Consider the following 13891-nt stretch of genomic DNA (forward strand, 5'->3'; position numbering starts at 1 on the left):
GTGACTTTCTTCTAACCAAGTAGATTATGGCACAGGTGACAGGGTGTTCATGATTATGTTACATAAGTGATAATGCCTGTTTGGCACGGAGACTCTCCCTTTTGCTGGCTTTGATGAAGCAAGTTGCCGTGTTGTGAGCTGCTGACATGAAGGGTCATGCAGCAGGAAAACAAGGGTTTTGGTCCAACAACCTGGGTGGAACTCAGTACTGCCAACAACCGTGTGAACTTGGAAGTATTAAATAGATTCTGCCTCAGTCAAGCCTCAGGTAAGACTGCAGCCCTGGTTGACACCTTATTTATAGCAGCCTGTGAGACCCCAAGCAGAGAACTCAGCTAAGTTGGCCCACAGAATTTGTGAAATCATAAATGGGTGTTGTTTACAACCACAAAGCTTATGGTAAACTGTTACCTAGCAATATATAATTAAGACAGAGACTAAAAATTGAGACTGGCAATAGTTTGACAGATCTTTCAAACACAGGAAATCAAGATTGAAGGATTAATGGACTGGAAATTATGTAACCGAGAAGATATTTCTAAACCAATAAGATTTTGGAAAAGCTATCTTAAACTCTATAAAAACTTACCGTAATATAATTACTAACAATGCTAAAAATGGCAGTTCACATGACAAGCATAGGAGAGAATTTTCACTACTTTTTCATGTTCTAAGAAATATATAAAAGCACACAATTTTACTAGGCCTCAAATAATGGTACGAAATTGATTAAATGGTCAAAGCAATACAAGGAAGTTGCATCTGAGGTAAGATAAATAGCATAAGCAGAAGTGACTGAGATAGTGTTGTTCAGAATGTATTTGAGAGAAAATGATCAGAATATCTGGATGATCCCAAAGCTTCAGGAATGCCAACAGTATGAGGAAGACAATGGTTAAGGAACACAGATTCTACAATTATTTTGTAGAATACCTTCAATGCAAGGCAACAAGCCTAAACATTTTCCTTTGAACCCATGGTCTTTGCTCCCCCGTCCCTACCTTAATCTGAGTATCTCTCCCTTCATCTGTTTTAAAAAGTGTTTTATTTAAATGAAAGTTTCCATAGGTAAAAACAATATGTGAATTTGTTATACTTTAGAAAACTGGAGGCTTTTGTGTTATTTTTCAACAGTTGCTATTAAATTTTTATTTTACAATTCATCTGGCTATAGTTTTCAGGTGGGATTAAAGGGGGGAATAAATTGAAGTTATGGAGACCAGTTGGAAGGCTATTCTAGTTTTTTTACCCTCTGAAATGGATTCATTGATGTAGGCAAAATAGGATTTTACAGTAGGATTCAGGGATTTAATAGTACTTAATTCATAGCTTTGCACACTTGAGACTCTCAATAAATATATGCTGAATTGTAGGGACTTAACAATAGGATTTAGATCCAGATGAAACAAAAATTTACTGAAGAAAAATTTGTGGATTAACCACACAAAAAAAAAAAAGTGAAAAAAAAAAAGAAAAAAAAAAGTGAGTGTGGGGGAGCTGGATGGAGATATTTTGTAAAGGTAGGAAGAGTTTTTGATCGTTATGATGAAAATGTGATTAGAAGCTTGATATTATAGTCTCAAAACTTTGAATGGAACACACTATTTTGCTATATGAATTTTCTAAGTGCAATTTTTGAAATAAACTAAACTCTTTGATTTGTTTGACAAAGTAAAATCTGCAAAGTTCTATAAGACGAATTGTTATTTTGAAAGTGAAGGGAAACTAAATTATACTTATTTGAGGAATTTGCCCACACTCTTTGAGAATTGGTTCAAAGCCAAGGTTTGAAAGATTTACTTTTTTCTAGAAACAGAAAATTTGCAGGTTCAATAAACTTCACTGCTGCTGCTGCTGCTGCTAAGTCACTTCAGTCGCGTCCGACTCTGTGCGACCCCATAGACAGAAGCCCACCAGGCTCCACCGTCCCTGGGATTCTCCAGGCAAGAACACTGGAGTGGGTTGCCATTTCCTTCTCCAATGCGTGAAAGTGAAAAGTGAAAGTGAAGTTGCTCAGTCAAGTCCGACTCTTAGTGACCTCATGGACTGCAGCCTACCAGGCTCCTCCATCCTTGGGATTTTCCAGGCAAGAGTACTGGAATGGGGTGCCATTGCCTTCTCCAAGAAACTTCACTAAATGATAGCTATCATTTATCTATTTTTTAAAAAGGGAATGGAGGTTTACAAGTTTTCAAAGGTAGTCCCTTAAAAATAAAAACATTTTCTGGGAATTTTCTATATGCATAATGAATATTTAAAACCAGAATCTCTTTACTCAAGTATCCCAGTTCTTTTCAAGGGAATTGAGAATCCATAGAAGTTGTATATTTTAAAAATTTTCTTTAGTTTCTAATTAATAACAATGTTGACTTTACAAAGCAAATGGGTAAACATCAAATTCTTGAAATAACTTATTTTTCATGGAACTAGGAATAGTGCACAGACACAATGAGAGCTCAATTCATTTGACTGACTGGTGTTAGAAAACAGAAATAGATGCCAATTATGGTTGGAATAACTTCTCTTTATTGAGGGGAACATCAAATACAATGCTTCATTTTAATCTTTCCATCCCAAATTTCAATTTATTTCCTCTGAAACAAGCATTTTATAAAATCCCATATCAGAAATAATCAGAGGAATACTGTTTACATTTACACAAATTTTCTTCTGTATTTTGTTTTTACAATGTCTTCAGAAAATGTCTGTAAGTTTATATATAGCCTTTTCCAATTAATTATGCAGTAGTTTTTGAATTCGAGTGACCCCTGGAATCTTTCTGCTTAAATGTGTCTCCAAGAGGTTGAGAATTTTAAAATCCTACTGACCAATAGACGGAAAAGTGTTAAATCTACAAAGATAGATTCTGAGCCCTTCAGTTCAGTTCAGTTGCTCAGTTATGTCTGACTCTTTGTGAGCCCATGGACTGTAGCACATCAGACTCCTGTCCATCACCAACTCCTGGAGCTTGTTCAAAGTCATGTGCATCAAGTTGGTGATGCCATCCAGCCATCTCATCCTCTGTCATCCCCTTCTCCTCCCGCCTTCAATCTTTCCCAGCATCAGGGTCTTTTCCAATCAGTCAGTTCTTCACATCAGGTGGCCAAAGTATTGGAGTTTCAGCTTCAGCATCAGTCCTTCCAATGAACACCCAGGACTGATCTCCTTTAGGATGGACTGGTTGTATCTCCTTGCAGTCCAAGGGACTCTCAAGAGTCTTCTCCAACACCACATTTCAAAAGCATCAATTCTTTGGCACTCAGGTTTCTTTATAGTCCAACTCTCACATCCATATCTGACCACTGGAAAAACCATAGCTTTGACTATACAGACCTTTGTTGGCAAAGTCATGTCTGTGCTTTTTAATATGCTGTCTAGGTTGGTCATAACTTTCCTTCCAAGGAGTAAGCGTCTTTTGATTTCATGGGTGCAGTCACCATCTGCAGTGATTTTGGAGCCCAATAAAATAAAGTCTGTCACTGTTTCTATTGTTTCTCCATCTATTTGCCATGGAGTGATGGGACCAGATGCCATGATCTTAGTTTTTTGAATACTGAGTTTTAAGTCAGCTTTTTCACCCTCCTCTTTCACTTTCATCAAGAAGCTCTTTAGTTCCTCTTCACTTTCTGCCATAAGGGCCCTACTATGTAAAAAAATCCACATAAAACATGATCTTTTTTTTTCTTTAAGAGAATAATTTCTAAAATATTTTCCCCTTTGCTAAAAAAGACATACTAGTCATAAATTTAAAGGAAAATAATGGAATGCTGAAAGACTGGTGTACCTTGAAGATAAAGATCAGGTATTTGAAACAAATTATATTTTATTTTTTGATGGCTAAATTTATGTGACTAAAATAATTATCGTTCCCAACTTTTAAACATGTGTGCAGACATACATACAATTGTTACAGTTGAGTGCTATTGTTATTCTTGCTGAACTTTCTTTTCAACACAGCCCCTCTTGTAATCTCACAGAACTGAGGGTGTCAATAAGATCATCTTTACCTCGCTTGAAATGCAGAAAACTGATCTGCAATTCTGGAAGTCGGTAGAAAAGAACAACCTGGAAGCCGGTGAATACTACAGCTATCTCAGTGTGATTGAGGAAAAAAAAATTAGATAAGTCTAGGGGTGATGGTCTAGAATTATTTTCAGCTTTTTATTAGGAGAGCAGAGAACAGATCATTCCCATCACTGGGTGGTAGAGCGATCATACCTGGAATTCAATTTGCTGTTTTGTGAACTCTCAGAAAAGAAATATTTAGAGGAATCCCAGAAATGAGAAATAATAAGGGTAGAGGGAACTGAAGGATCCATTTGTGAGGAGAGATTAAGGCAAATAAATGTGTTCAGTTAAGTGAAAATTAAGTGGGTGCTGATAACAAGTTATGCATATTTGTGAACCCTAGATGAAGATGAGACATATTTAGTATAACATGCCTATAGTTAAGAATATGGCTTTTAAGGAAATTCCAAGGAACTTATAATTTTTTCCATGAAAATATTAGTTTTCACAAAGTAGTAACTATAGAATGATTTTATAAAATGAATTTGAGATTGTAAGCTTCTTGTGTTTTTTGTAAACTTCTTGAAGTTACCATTCAATATATATATAAAATTTTACAGTACCTTATAAATCCTTATTCTTGTCAGCTAGGAACTGTTAGGAATTATCAGACAGCATTGGGTTACAGTTTGGAGGAAAAAAAGAGTATCTAAGATAACAGTTCGTAAACTTTTGGTCTCAGGGCCCCTTTATACTTGTAAAAACTGTTGAAGTTCCCAGAGAGTGCTTGTTTGCATGGCTTATAGTAATGGATATTTATAATATTAGAAATTAAACTGAAGATAATTTTGATATATTTATTTATTAAAAATAATGATAAGCTCATTACATGTTAAAATACAGAACATACTTTTTAAGGTAAAAATAACTGTAGAGGAGAAAAGTATTGTTTTATATTTTTGCAAATCTCTTTCAATGTCTAGTTTAATAGAAGACAGAGACTTCTAGAAGACAGCTGGATGTCTATTCAGTATTGTAATGTGTTGTTTTAGGTGAAGTATATGTAGAAAGTCCAGCCTCACACAGATATGTAGTTGGTAAAAAGCGAGGTTTTTTAAAATAGTCTTTTCATATAATTGTGGATATCCTTTTTGATACCCACTAAAACTTGACAAATTGTAGGTTTTTGCAGGTTATTTGCAATATGGAATCTGATACCACACTAGTAAACTTTTAATACTCTCTTATATTAAAATCCATTGGTCTGTCTCATGTTTTTAATGGATCTTTCATGGTTTTGTAGTGTTATACATTGGTTATTTGGAAAATGCTTTCTCTGAGTTATTCAGATCTTCTGAAGGCTGACCTGTTTTATCATATAACGCCAAAAATTTATGTTTCTAAACACTACCACTGATCTCATCAGAAGATCTTTAAGTTTTAGAAAACTGTCAAACTTATGGTGGTGGATATAAGTTTAAAAAAAATTTTAATTTCTTCTGAAAGCTGGAATCTTATCATTGGCCACAACTACTATTCCATTGTTTTTCTTGAAGTAACAGACTCATTTTGTTCAAGAAAATATTTTCCAAATCTCAATCTGAATAGCCATAGTTTGTCTGTCAGTCATTTTTTTTTTTAAAGTAAAAAATAGTGTTCCACAGTAAACAAAGTTAGCTCAGCTCCTGACTCAATCACACAAGTACTTTTCCTCAAGTCATCATGTTTATTGTGTTACCAAAGTGCTTTACGTATCTTTCCCATTTCTTCACACTGAATATTAAAAAGACACGTGCTCACAGGTCAAGTGTTAATATAATTCATATTCTTTATGGCTTCATCAAGAACATTCTAAAGTGGAATCGACACTTTCTGTTTCTGTTATTTCCTATTGCCAGTGCCAGGAGATGAACACAGTGGCTACTTGTATGGTTTGGTGTCACTGCTCTGGTTCTTGCTAAGGCACCAGAAGTTTTATCTGCCATTGCTTCCAGTGTCAACACTGCATGCGTGTGTGCTAAGTCACTCAGTCAATTTTCGACTCTCTGTGACCCCATGGACTGTAGCCTGCCAGGCTCCTCTGTCCATGGGATTCTCCAGCAAGAAGACTGGAGTGGGTTGCCATTTCCTCCTCCAGTCAACACAGTGAAAAAGTCAAATAACATCTTAGTATAATTATTAAACTAATCTGGCTTCATATATTCCCTGGTAGTGTCTTAGGGACCTCTAGTTTTGAGAAACAATTTCGATTATGAATCATGGGGAGTTTCCAGTGAAGATTGCCACTTCCCTCTTTATCCTTTGGTTCCTGAACCCATGTATCATTTCTGTGTGAAAAATAGTATCATATTTGTGTGATGATTCAGAATGCACACCACATGCTAGAGCATCTCATACCTTGGGAGGGATTTTCTCACAACAAAGGTTGCAACTGAGTCTTCAATAAGCTGTTCTAGCATGAAGCCAATAGACAAACTCTGGGATGAGTAAGGGTGTGTAAACGGCCCCAGTTCCCTTCTGGAGATGGTAGAGTGGAGATTTACATTATGAAGTGGTGATGCTGTAGGCATCTTCTTTCTTCTGCCTATCATAAGCATCCCTTTTATTCGAGAGGCCTTGGTTTTGGAAACTGAACTAGAGCTGATAATTGGGTGAGAGGACAAGACTTTGCAGTGTGGACAGGAAAGTCAATTCTTGTAAGGTTTAGAGATTTTTTTTTTTTTTTTAATTCTACAGATGTTATTGGGTTGCTTATCTTAAATTTTAGTCCTAAGAATCCAAAAAGGTTTAAAAATGACTCCTTCCAACAAAAAATTGAGAAATGTACTGTTGAAGGGCATACTAGCGCTCTGTAATAGTTGTTCTCACTAGGTTATAACTGAAGATGGGAGAGGCCACCATTGAAAGAGCTTCCTGTTCAGTGAGGGTCACAGGATCCGGTTGTACCACTTAAGCTTGGTGCCCATAATTAAATGATAACTAGGTGGTTACCAGAAGGTTTTGAGTACAATAATCTTTGAGAATACCTACTCATTCTTTAGTCTGCTTCAGAATGTTTCTCTCATCATCAATATATCACTAAAAGCCTTCTCCTGTTCTTCATGCTCCTCAAATTCTTTTACAGTATTTCAGTTTTTGTTTGAAAATGTTACAATTCGAATGTGTAAAGAAATTTTCTCCTTAATATTTCAGAAGAGTAGATAAGGATATACTTTATCTAATGAGGTTTATATATGAAAAAAATTATATAGCAATCTGTAGAAAAAGACCTCTCTAAATGTATTACTTCAACAAAATGGTGAAATTCAGATTACTTCAAAACCTAAAGTGTGAGATAATTTGAGGTGTGGACATGAGGTATGAAATCAGACTTTTTTTCTCACGATGTAATCATTGGTTTCCTAAAGTCTAAGATGGAGGTCGCCAAACACTTTTTCTATGAAGGGCCAGATAATAAACATTTTAGGTTTTGTAAGCCGTATGGTTTCTATTGCATCTACTCAGCGGTGCTCTTATAGTAGGAAAATTATAGATAGTATGCAAATACTGTAGATAATCCATAGATAGTATGCAAATAAATGGGTGTGGCCTCTAATAAAATGCAAACAAATGGGTGTGGCTTCTAATAAAACTGCAAATAATGGGTGTGACTTCTAATAAAGGCTTCCCTGGTGGCTCAGAGGTTAAAGCGTCTGCCTGCAATGCCGGAGACCTGGGTTCGATCCCTGGGTCGGGAAGATCCCCTGGAGAAGGAAATGGCAACCCACTCCAGTATTCTTGCCTGGAGAATCCCATGGGCAGAGGAGCCTGGTGGGCTACAGTTCACGGGGTCGCAAAGAGTCGGACACGACTGAGTGACTTCACTTCACTTCTTCTAATAAAATTTTATATACAAAAGGAGGCAGCGGGCTTTAGTTTGCTGACCCTTGCCCTAAAACTCATACTTTACATTCTAGCATCACCAACTCAATCTCATGTTTTTTTTTGGCAAATCTTTTGAATGATGTACCCACAGCCTCTAGTTATTCACTATCCCTTCTTTTATGCTTAAATTTTTGACTCCTAATCTCTCCTCATGGAAACTTTTCTTGATATCATTAATCCTTTCTTATTATTTACTGGTCAGATCTCTTGCATTTGGAATCCTAGCTTGCCTTGATATCCTAGCTATATTAGGGTCTGAGTCAGGACTTGGATGGGCCACTTGACAGGGCATGCTGTCCTTTCTGAAAGATAGTATTAGAAAGATATCTGAACGATAAATTAATGGATATATTCAGAACTACAAGCAGCTAGTTTGATTATTATGTGAGTTACTAGTCTGTATCCTCCTAGTGTCAACTATTAAGAAGTTGATAATATCTGGGACTTATAACTGATATAGCTCAGGTGAAGTTAGATTACTCTGAGAAAATCTCTGATTTCCAGAAAATATGAACAGGGGCATTGGACTGGTAAGGTGGAACTCTCTTTAGAGGGTGGGAAAGAAGATAAACATGAGTAGGTAAAGCAAAGCTCTCTTTAGAGGTGGAGAGTGAGGATATGGGAAAGGTAACAAAGTCTACGAGTATAAACATGTTAATAAATTTCATTACAATCCCACAGTTAAATGCAGATCACTTAAATGAAGCACTATCTTAATTCCTAAGTAAAATTTGACTACGGATTTACCATAATTTAAAAGATAAAATACACTATCAGTATGATAATCCATTGAATTATTCAAAAGATAATTAAGCTCTCAACACTAAACATAATATGATTTTTGCCATCTTCATTTCCTTTTTTCATATGTAAAATTATACAGCTTAGTTTGTCTGGATAACTTATTTCAATTTTGAAAGAAAATAATTTTTTTTCTTTTTCCCTTTTCCACTTGAATAATTTCCCCTTCCCACTGCCCATCTTAAATGTGCATAATGCATGATGTGGTAAAGGAAACTGTCAAGAACAATTAGATCAAATTAAAAATATCCAACAGAAAGTATCCATCGCATATTTTGCAAAGCTTGTGGCTTTTTTATGAAGCAAGTGTAAAACTAAAACAGAAGTTCTTGGTCTTTTACTATTGAGTCCCTACCGCATGACTTATACAGATTTCTGAAGTTGGTTGTTTTCTGTTCTATCTTCCATGTATATTGAATTAATTTTCTTGGCATTTTGCTGATAGTTCCATGGCCTTTTCATCTGAAATAAAAACTCAGAAAATGTCATTTACTTACCACTTTTAGAAAAAATTTTAAAGTCACTTCCATTTTGTGATCAATCAGCATTGCTACTATATTCCGCAGAATCCTTTATTCTCATGTGATTACCTTGGACATGCCTCTAGGAGCAAATCATGGTTGTTGTATAATTCATGCATTGGAGTCAAAGTACTCAAATAAAGAACAATCCTAGACAATTCTTTGCCTATTAGACTGTGTAAAATGAAGTTTATGTGTTCATTGGCTTGTTTCTTCAATGACAGATATTATTAAATATTTACTATAAAGAAAGTATCACGCTGAGATGGGGATGAGGAAGAGATAAAAACATGTGTATGATATTACCCTTGTCCTCTGAGTACCATAGAATTTTAGATCTTGCATGCATGACCTAGATAATATATTTCAGTTCTGAAGAACAGTGATATTTTTTTGTTTGTTTGTTTCCCTCTCCTCCTTCAGCAAATTTTACCACCCACCACTGCCCATATTTAATGCACAAAATGTACAGTGTGGTAAAAGGAAACAGTTGCAACTAGAAACCTATTCAGTCTTTCCATTAGACATGTGAGAAGTCACAGCTCAAAGGTTTTATGTGGTGTACTGTTGTCACATGACTCCTGGCTCAGATTTGATTTCATGTTCTAATAGAGGAATTTTTAGCTGCTTTAAAAACTTTATACTGACTAAAATTTAAGATTGATATTGCATTAAATCACTTAGTAGGGTCTGAAAATTAGATTAAGAAATTTTAAACTTTATTATTTCTTTCCAAAGACATTCATGAAATGAATTGTTCTTTGCACAGAGGTAAGGAATATTAACATGTGTTTAATCTATTGGTGGCCCACTAAATCATAGAAGTAATAAATGCAAACTATTTTCAAAATTCTTTAATAGAATGCTTTATTTATATGTTATAAAGATAGTCAGGCTTTATTTCCCCCCCACCTCCCATTGATACTGAATGGTTTTACTGGTAATCTAGGTTAATGAGAAGCTTTAATTAATAGCTATTGATTATTGAATGTCTACAATGTATCAAGTGCTTCATATGTAGTCTCATTTAATCACCATAAGAGGAGATATTATTATTTGTTTTTTAAATATATGAGAACTTTTGGCTCATAGAATTTAAGTGGCTCAGAGAGGCTAAGTAACTTCTTAATGTCAAATAAACATGACCTAACAAATGTTAAAGGTGGTATTCAGTGCCACAGTCTGTCTAATTATAAAGCTTGCACATGTTCTACTATTCATCCAACCATTCATTTATTCCATATTTTTTTTTCCAGAAAGAATTCAAGTCAGTTTGATAAGGAGACTGTTACAAAACATTGTATTAAGGCGGAAGAATGGTCATTGATAAAAGGGTCCTTAGAAACCTTAATATTAATAGTGCTAGAGTATTTTATAGGATCCCTACAGTCCTAATGCTTCCATGTTAACAGAATTTGCCAACAGTTCATTTTGATCTTAGTTCTTGCCGGGTGGATAGGAAAGAATGTTAATTTCCCTTGTTCCTTGGAGCAGTTGCTTTTGTCTCCTAGTGGCTTTAAGGCTGATAATCTTTATGTCCTGTTTTATTTTTGTATTCTTTACAGTCTTGCTCTTGAGTATACTCGAAACATGGAAATAAAGTAGACAGCTGATCTCAAATAGGAAGGGCCAAGATAAAGGGTTAACTAAATAAAGATAGGACTCCTTTAAAGTCAGTAACATTGTAAAAAGTTTACCCACCTCCATGACCTCGTGGGAGTGACAAGCATAAACCTAGGAGAAGTTGAAGGTTTAATCCAGCTCAGTAACTGACTTGCCTTGTTGTCTCTCTTAATACTGTCAACAGCAGTCTCCTAACTGTGAAGGACAACTAGCGCTCTAACCACTGTTTTGATGCCTCAGTTTCCTTATCTGTACACTGGAAATCATATTATGAGGTCAACTTGAAAGAATGCGTGTCATGCTCGAAATATAAAGTATTTAGAATAAAAAATGGTAATGGAAAATGCCCTAGAATCTCTAGATAAACAAAAGTTAACTTATATATTCCTGCACAGTCTCTTGTTCAAGCTGTATATATTTATGTAAGAAAGTGGGCAGTGATGTGGATGATAAAGACTTTGAAAACAAACCAAATAGACCTGATCTTTCCCATGTGTCTCATCAAGTATTTGATGTTGATTGATATTGATCTCAACTGATGAGAATCTTCTTGTTAGCTAATTAGTGGTTCGCAAAAAGAAAAGTTTTCGCTAGAAAATTGGTCCGAAAAGGAATTGCCGCCTGTGAGACAAGAATGTAAGTAAATATGTTCTCTGAAAGTGACTCTACTGACTGGGCTCATGTTTCTGTGTACCCTTTATTAGGGCATCATGCTCTGTAGTATTCAGTGTGCTTTGCCAAGGAGGAGAGTGAGACGTCTGCTTGAATGAAGAGAGAAATACTTTATTTATCAATGTTAACAATTTAATCATTTTTCTATCTTAAAAATACAAGGTGTCCTAGATACACATAAAATCAAATCAGAACATTCTCTAACACCACATAAAAAGTAAACTCAAAATGGATGAAAGATTGAAATGTAAGACAGGATACTATAGAACTCCTAGAGGACCATGTAGGCAGAACACTCTTTGACATAAATTGGACATAAATTGACATAAATTTTTTTGGATCCATCTCCTAAAGTAAAGGAAGCAAAAGCAAAAAAAAAAAACAAAAACAAACAAACAAAAAATAAAAATCAAAAACAGGACCTAATTAAATGTAAAAGCTTTTGCACAGCAAAGAAAACCATTCACAAATGAAAAGACAACCTACTGAAGTAAGAGAAGATATTTGCAAATGATATGACCAATAAGGAATTAATATCTAACATATATAAACAGCTTATACACCTTGGCATCCAAAAAAGCAAACAACTCAATTAAAAAATGGACAAAGGAACTGAATAGACATTTTTCCAAAGAGGAAATACAGATGGTCAATAGGCACAGGAATAAATGCTCAGAATCATGAATCATCAGGGAAATGCACACCAAAACCAAAGTGTGAGATATCACTTCACACCTGTCAGAATGGCTGTTATCAAAAAACACAAATAACAAAGAATGATGAGGAGGTGGAGAAAAAGGGAACCCTCGTACACTGTTGGTGGGAATGTAAATTGGTGTAGCCACTGTGGAGAACAGTATGGGAATTCCTCAAAAAACTAAAAAGGGAACTACCGTATGACCTAGCAACTTCATTCCTGGGAATATGTCTGAAAAAACAAAAACACTAATTTGAAAACTTACATGCACTCCCTGTTCATAGCAGCATCATTAACAATTGGCAAAGTATGGAAGCAACCTAAGTGTCCATCAACAGATGAATGGATAAAGATGTGGTATATACACACAGTGGAATACTACTCAGCCACGAAAAAGGACAGAAGTTTGCCACTTGCAGCCACAAGGCAAATTGACTTGGAGGGCATTCTGCTAACTTCACGTTAGATAGAGGAAGACAGGTACTGTATGATATCACTTATATGTGGAATCAAAAAATACAAAGTAGTGCTCGCTTCGGCAGCACATATACTAAAATTGGAACAATACAGAGAAGATTAGCATGGCCCCTGCGCAAGGATGACACGCAAATTCGTGAAGCGTTCCATATTTTTAAAAAAAAAAGAAAAAAGAAAAAAAAATACAAAGTAGTGAATATAACAACAAAAAAAAAGAAGACTCACAGATGCAGAGTACAAACTAGTGGTTACCACTGCAGAGGAAGGAGGGGAAGGCAGTGTCGGGGTAGGGAGGAAAAGGGCTATTATGGGATTGTATGAAATTGTGTGTTTGAAACTTTTGAAAATTGTAAAGCATCACAGAATTTTAAATTCTTGCATTCAGTAAAAAAAATACCAAGTGTCATTTGTTTGTGGTATTTTTTTTTTTTTTGGATATATGAAGACTTGATTTATCACAAATGTACAATAGCTTTGTAATAAAGAGAAAATAGCCTTTTCAACAAAAAGTGCTATATCATTGAAGTATCCATATGGAAAAAAGTAAAATCAAATCTTTAAATCATACACACAAGTCAATTCTTTTTTTTTTGAAGTATAGCTGATTTACAATGTTGTGTTAATTTCTGCTGTACACACACACATATTCTTTTTTAAAATATTTGCTTCCTTTATGGTTTCTCTCAGGATATTGAATGCAGTTCTCTGTGCTATCGGGTGGCTTGTTTTCCATTCTACATGTAATAGTTTGCATCTGCCAATCCCAAACTCCCAATCCATCCCTCCCCCATCCCCAACCCCAGCCCCATGTCTATAAACCAGTGCTTCGTGGATTATGGACCTGACTGTATGAGGCACAGATCTAAAGTTTTTAGGAGAACGCATAGGGTTCATATCTTTTTTGTTGTTGTTTTTGTCCAATGAATTATAATTCATTGTTATCGTTTATTTTTTTCTTGTTTTCTTTTTTAATTTAAAACATAGTGGTGTGTCCATATGATATTTTTTAATGGTCAGAAAACATCTTGAATGTGTAACACTGACTGCAGAAGTAGTTGGAGAGAATAAAAAATTAAGATGTGACTCTCCTTATTGTATTTGCACTCACTTTTTGTGAGGAAAAAATGGGTAGGTGAATAGTTTCTTGCCTCAGTTAATTGTTATAGAA

At 35.2% G+C, this 13891-nt stretch overlaps 2 long non-coding RNA genes and 1 other non-coding gene across 3 annotated transcripts in view; all 3 read left to right on the forward strand.

Annotated features, from left to right (window-relative positions):
• Positions 1–13891, forward strand: part of LOC122673544 — a 602084-nt gene that overhangs the window by 91478 nt on the left and 496715 nt on the right. The gene's annotated exons all lie outside the window — the stretch shown is intronic.
• LOC122673545 lies at positions 1477–11859 on the forward strand. Its single transcript, XR_006334712.1, has 3 exons — positions 1477–1486; positions 7719–7724; positions 11742–11859. It is a non-coding gene; the product is annotated as an uncharacterized LOC122673545 (long non-coding RNA).
• On the forward strand, positions 12773–12879 carry LOC122673676. Its single transcript, XR_006334786.1, has one exon. It is a non-coding gene; the product is annotated as a U6 spliceosomal RNA (small nuclear RNA).

Source organism: Cervus elaphus, chromosome 17, assembly GCF_910594005.1.
Source record: "Cervus elaphus chromosome 17, mCerEla1.1, whole genome shotgun sequence".
Lineage (NCBI taxonomy): Eukaryota > Metazoa > Chordata > Mammalia > Artiodactyla > Cervidae > Cervus > Cervus elaphus.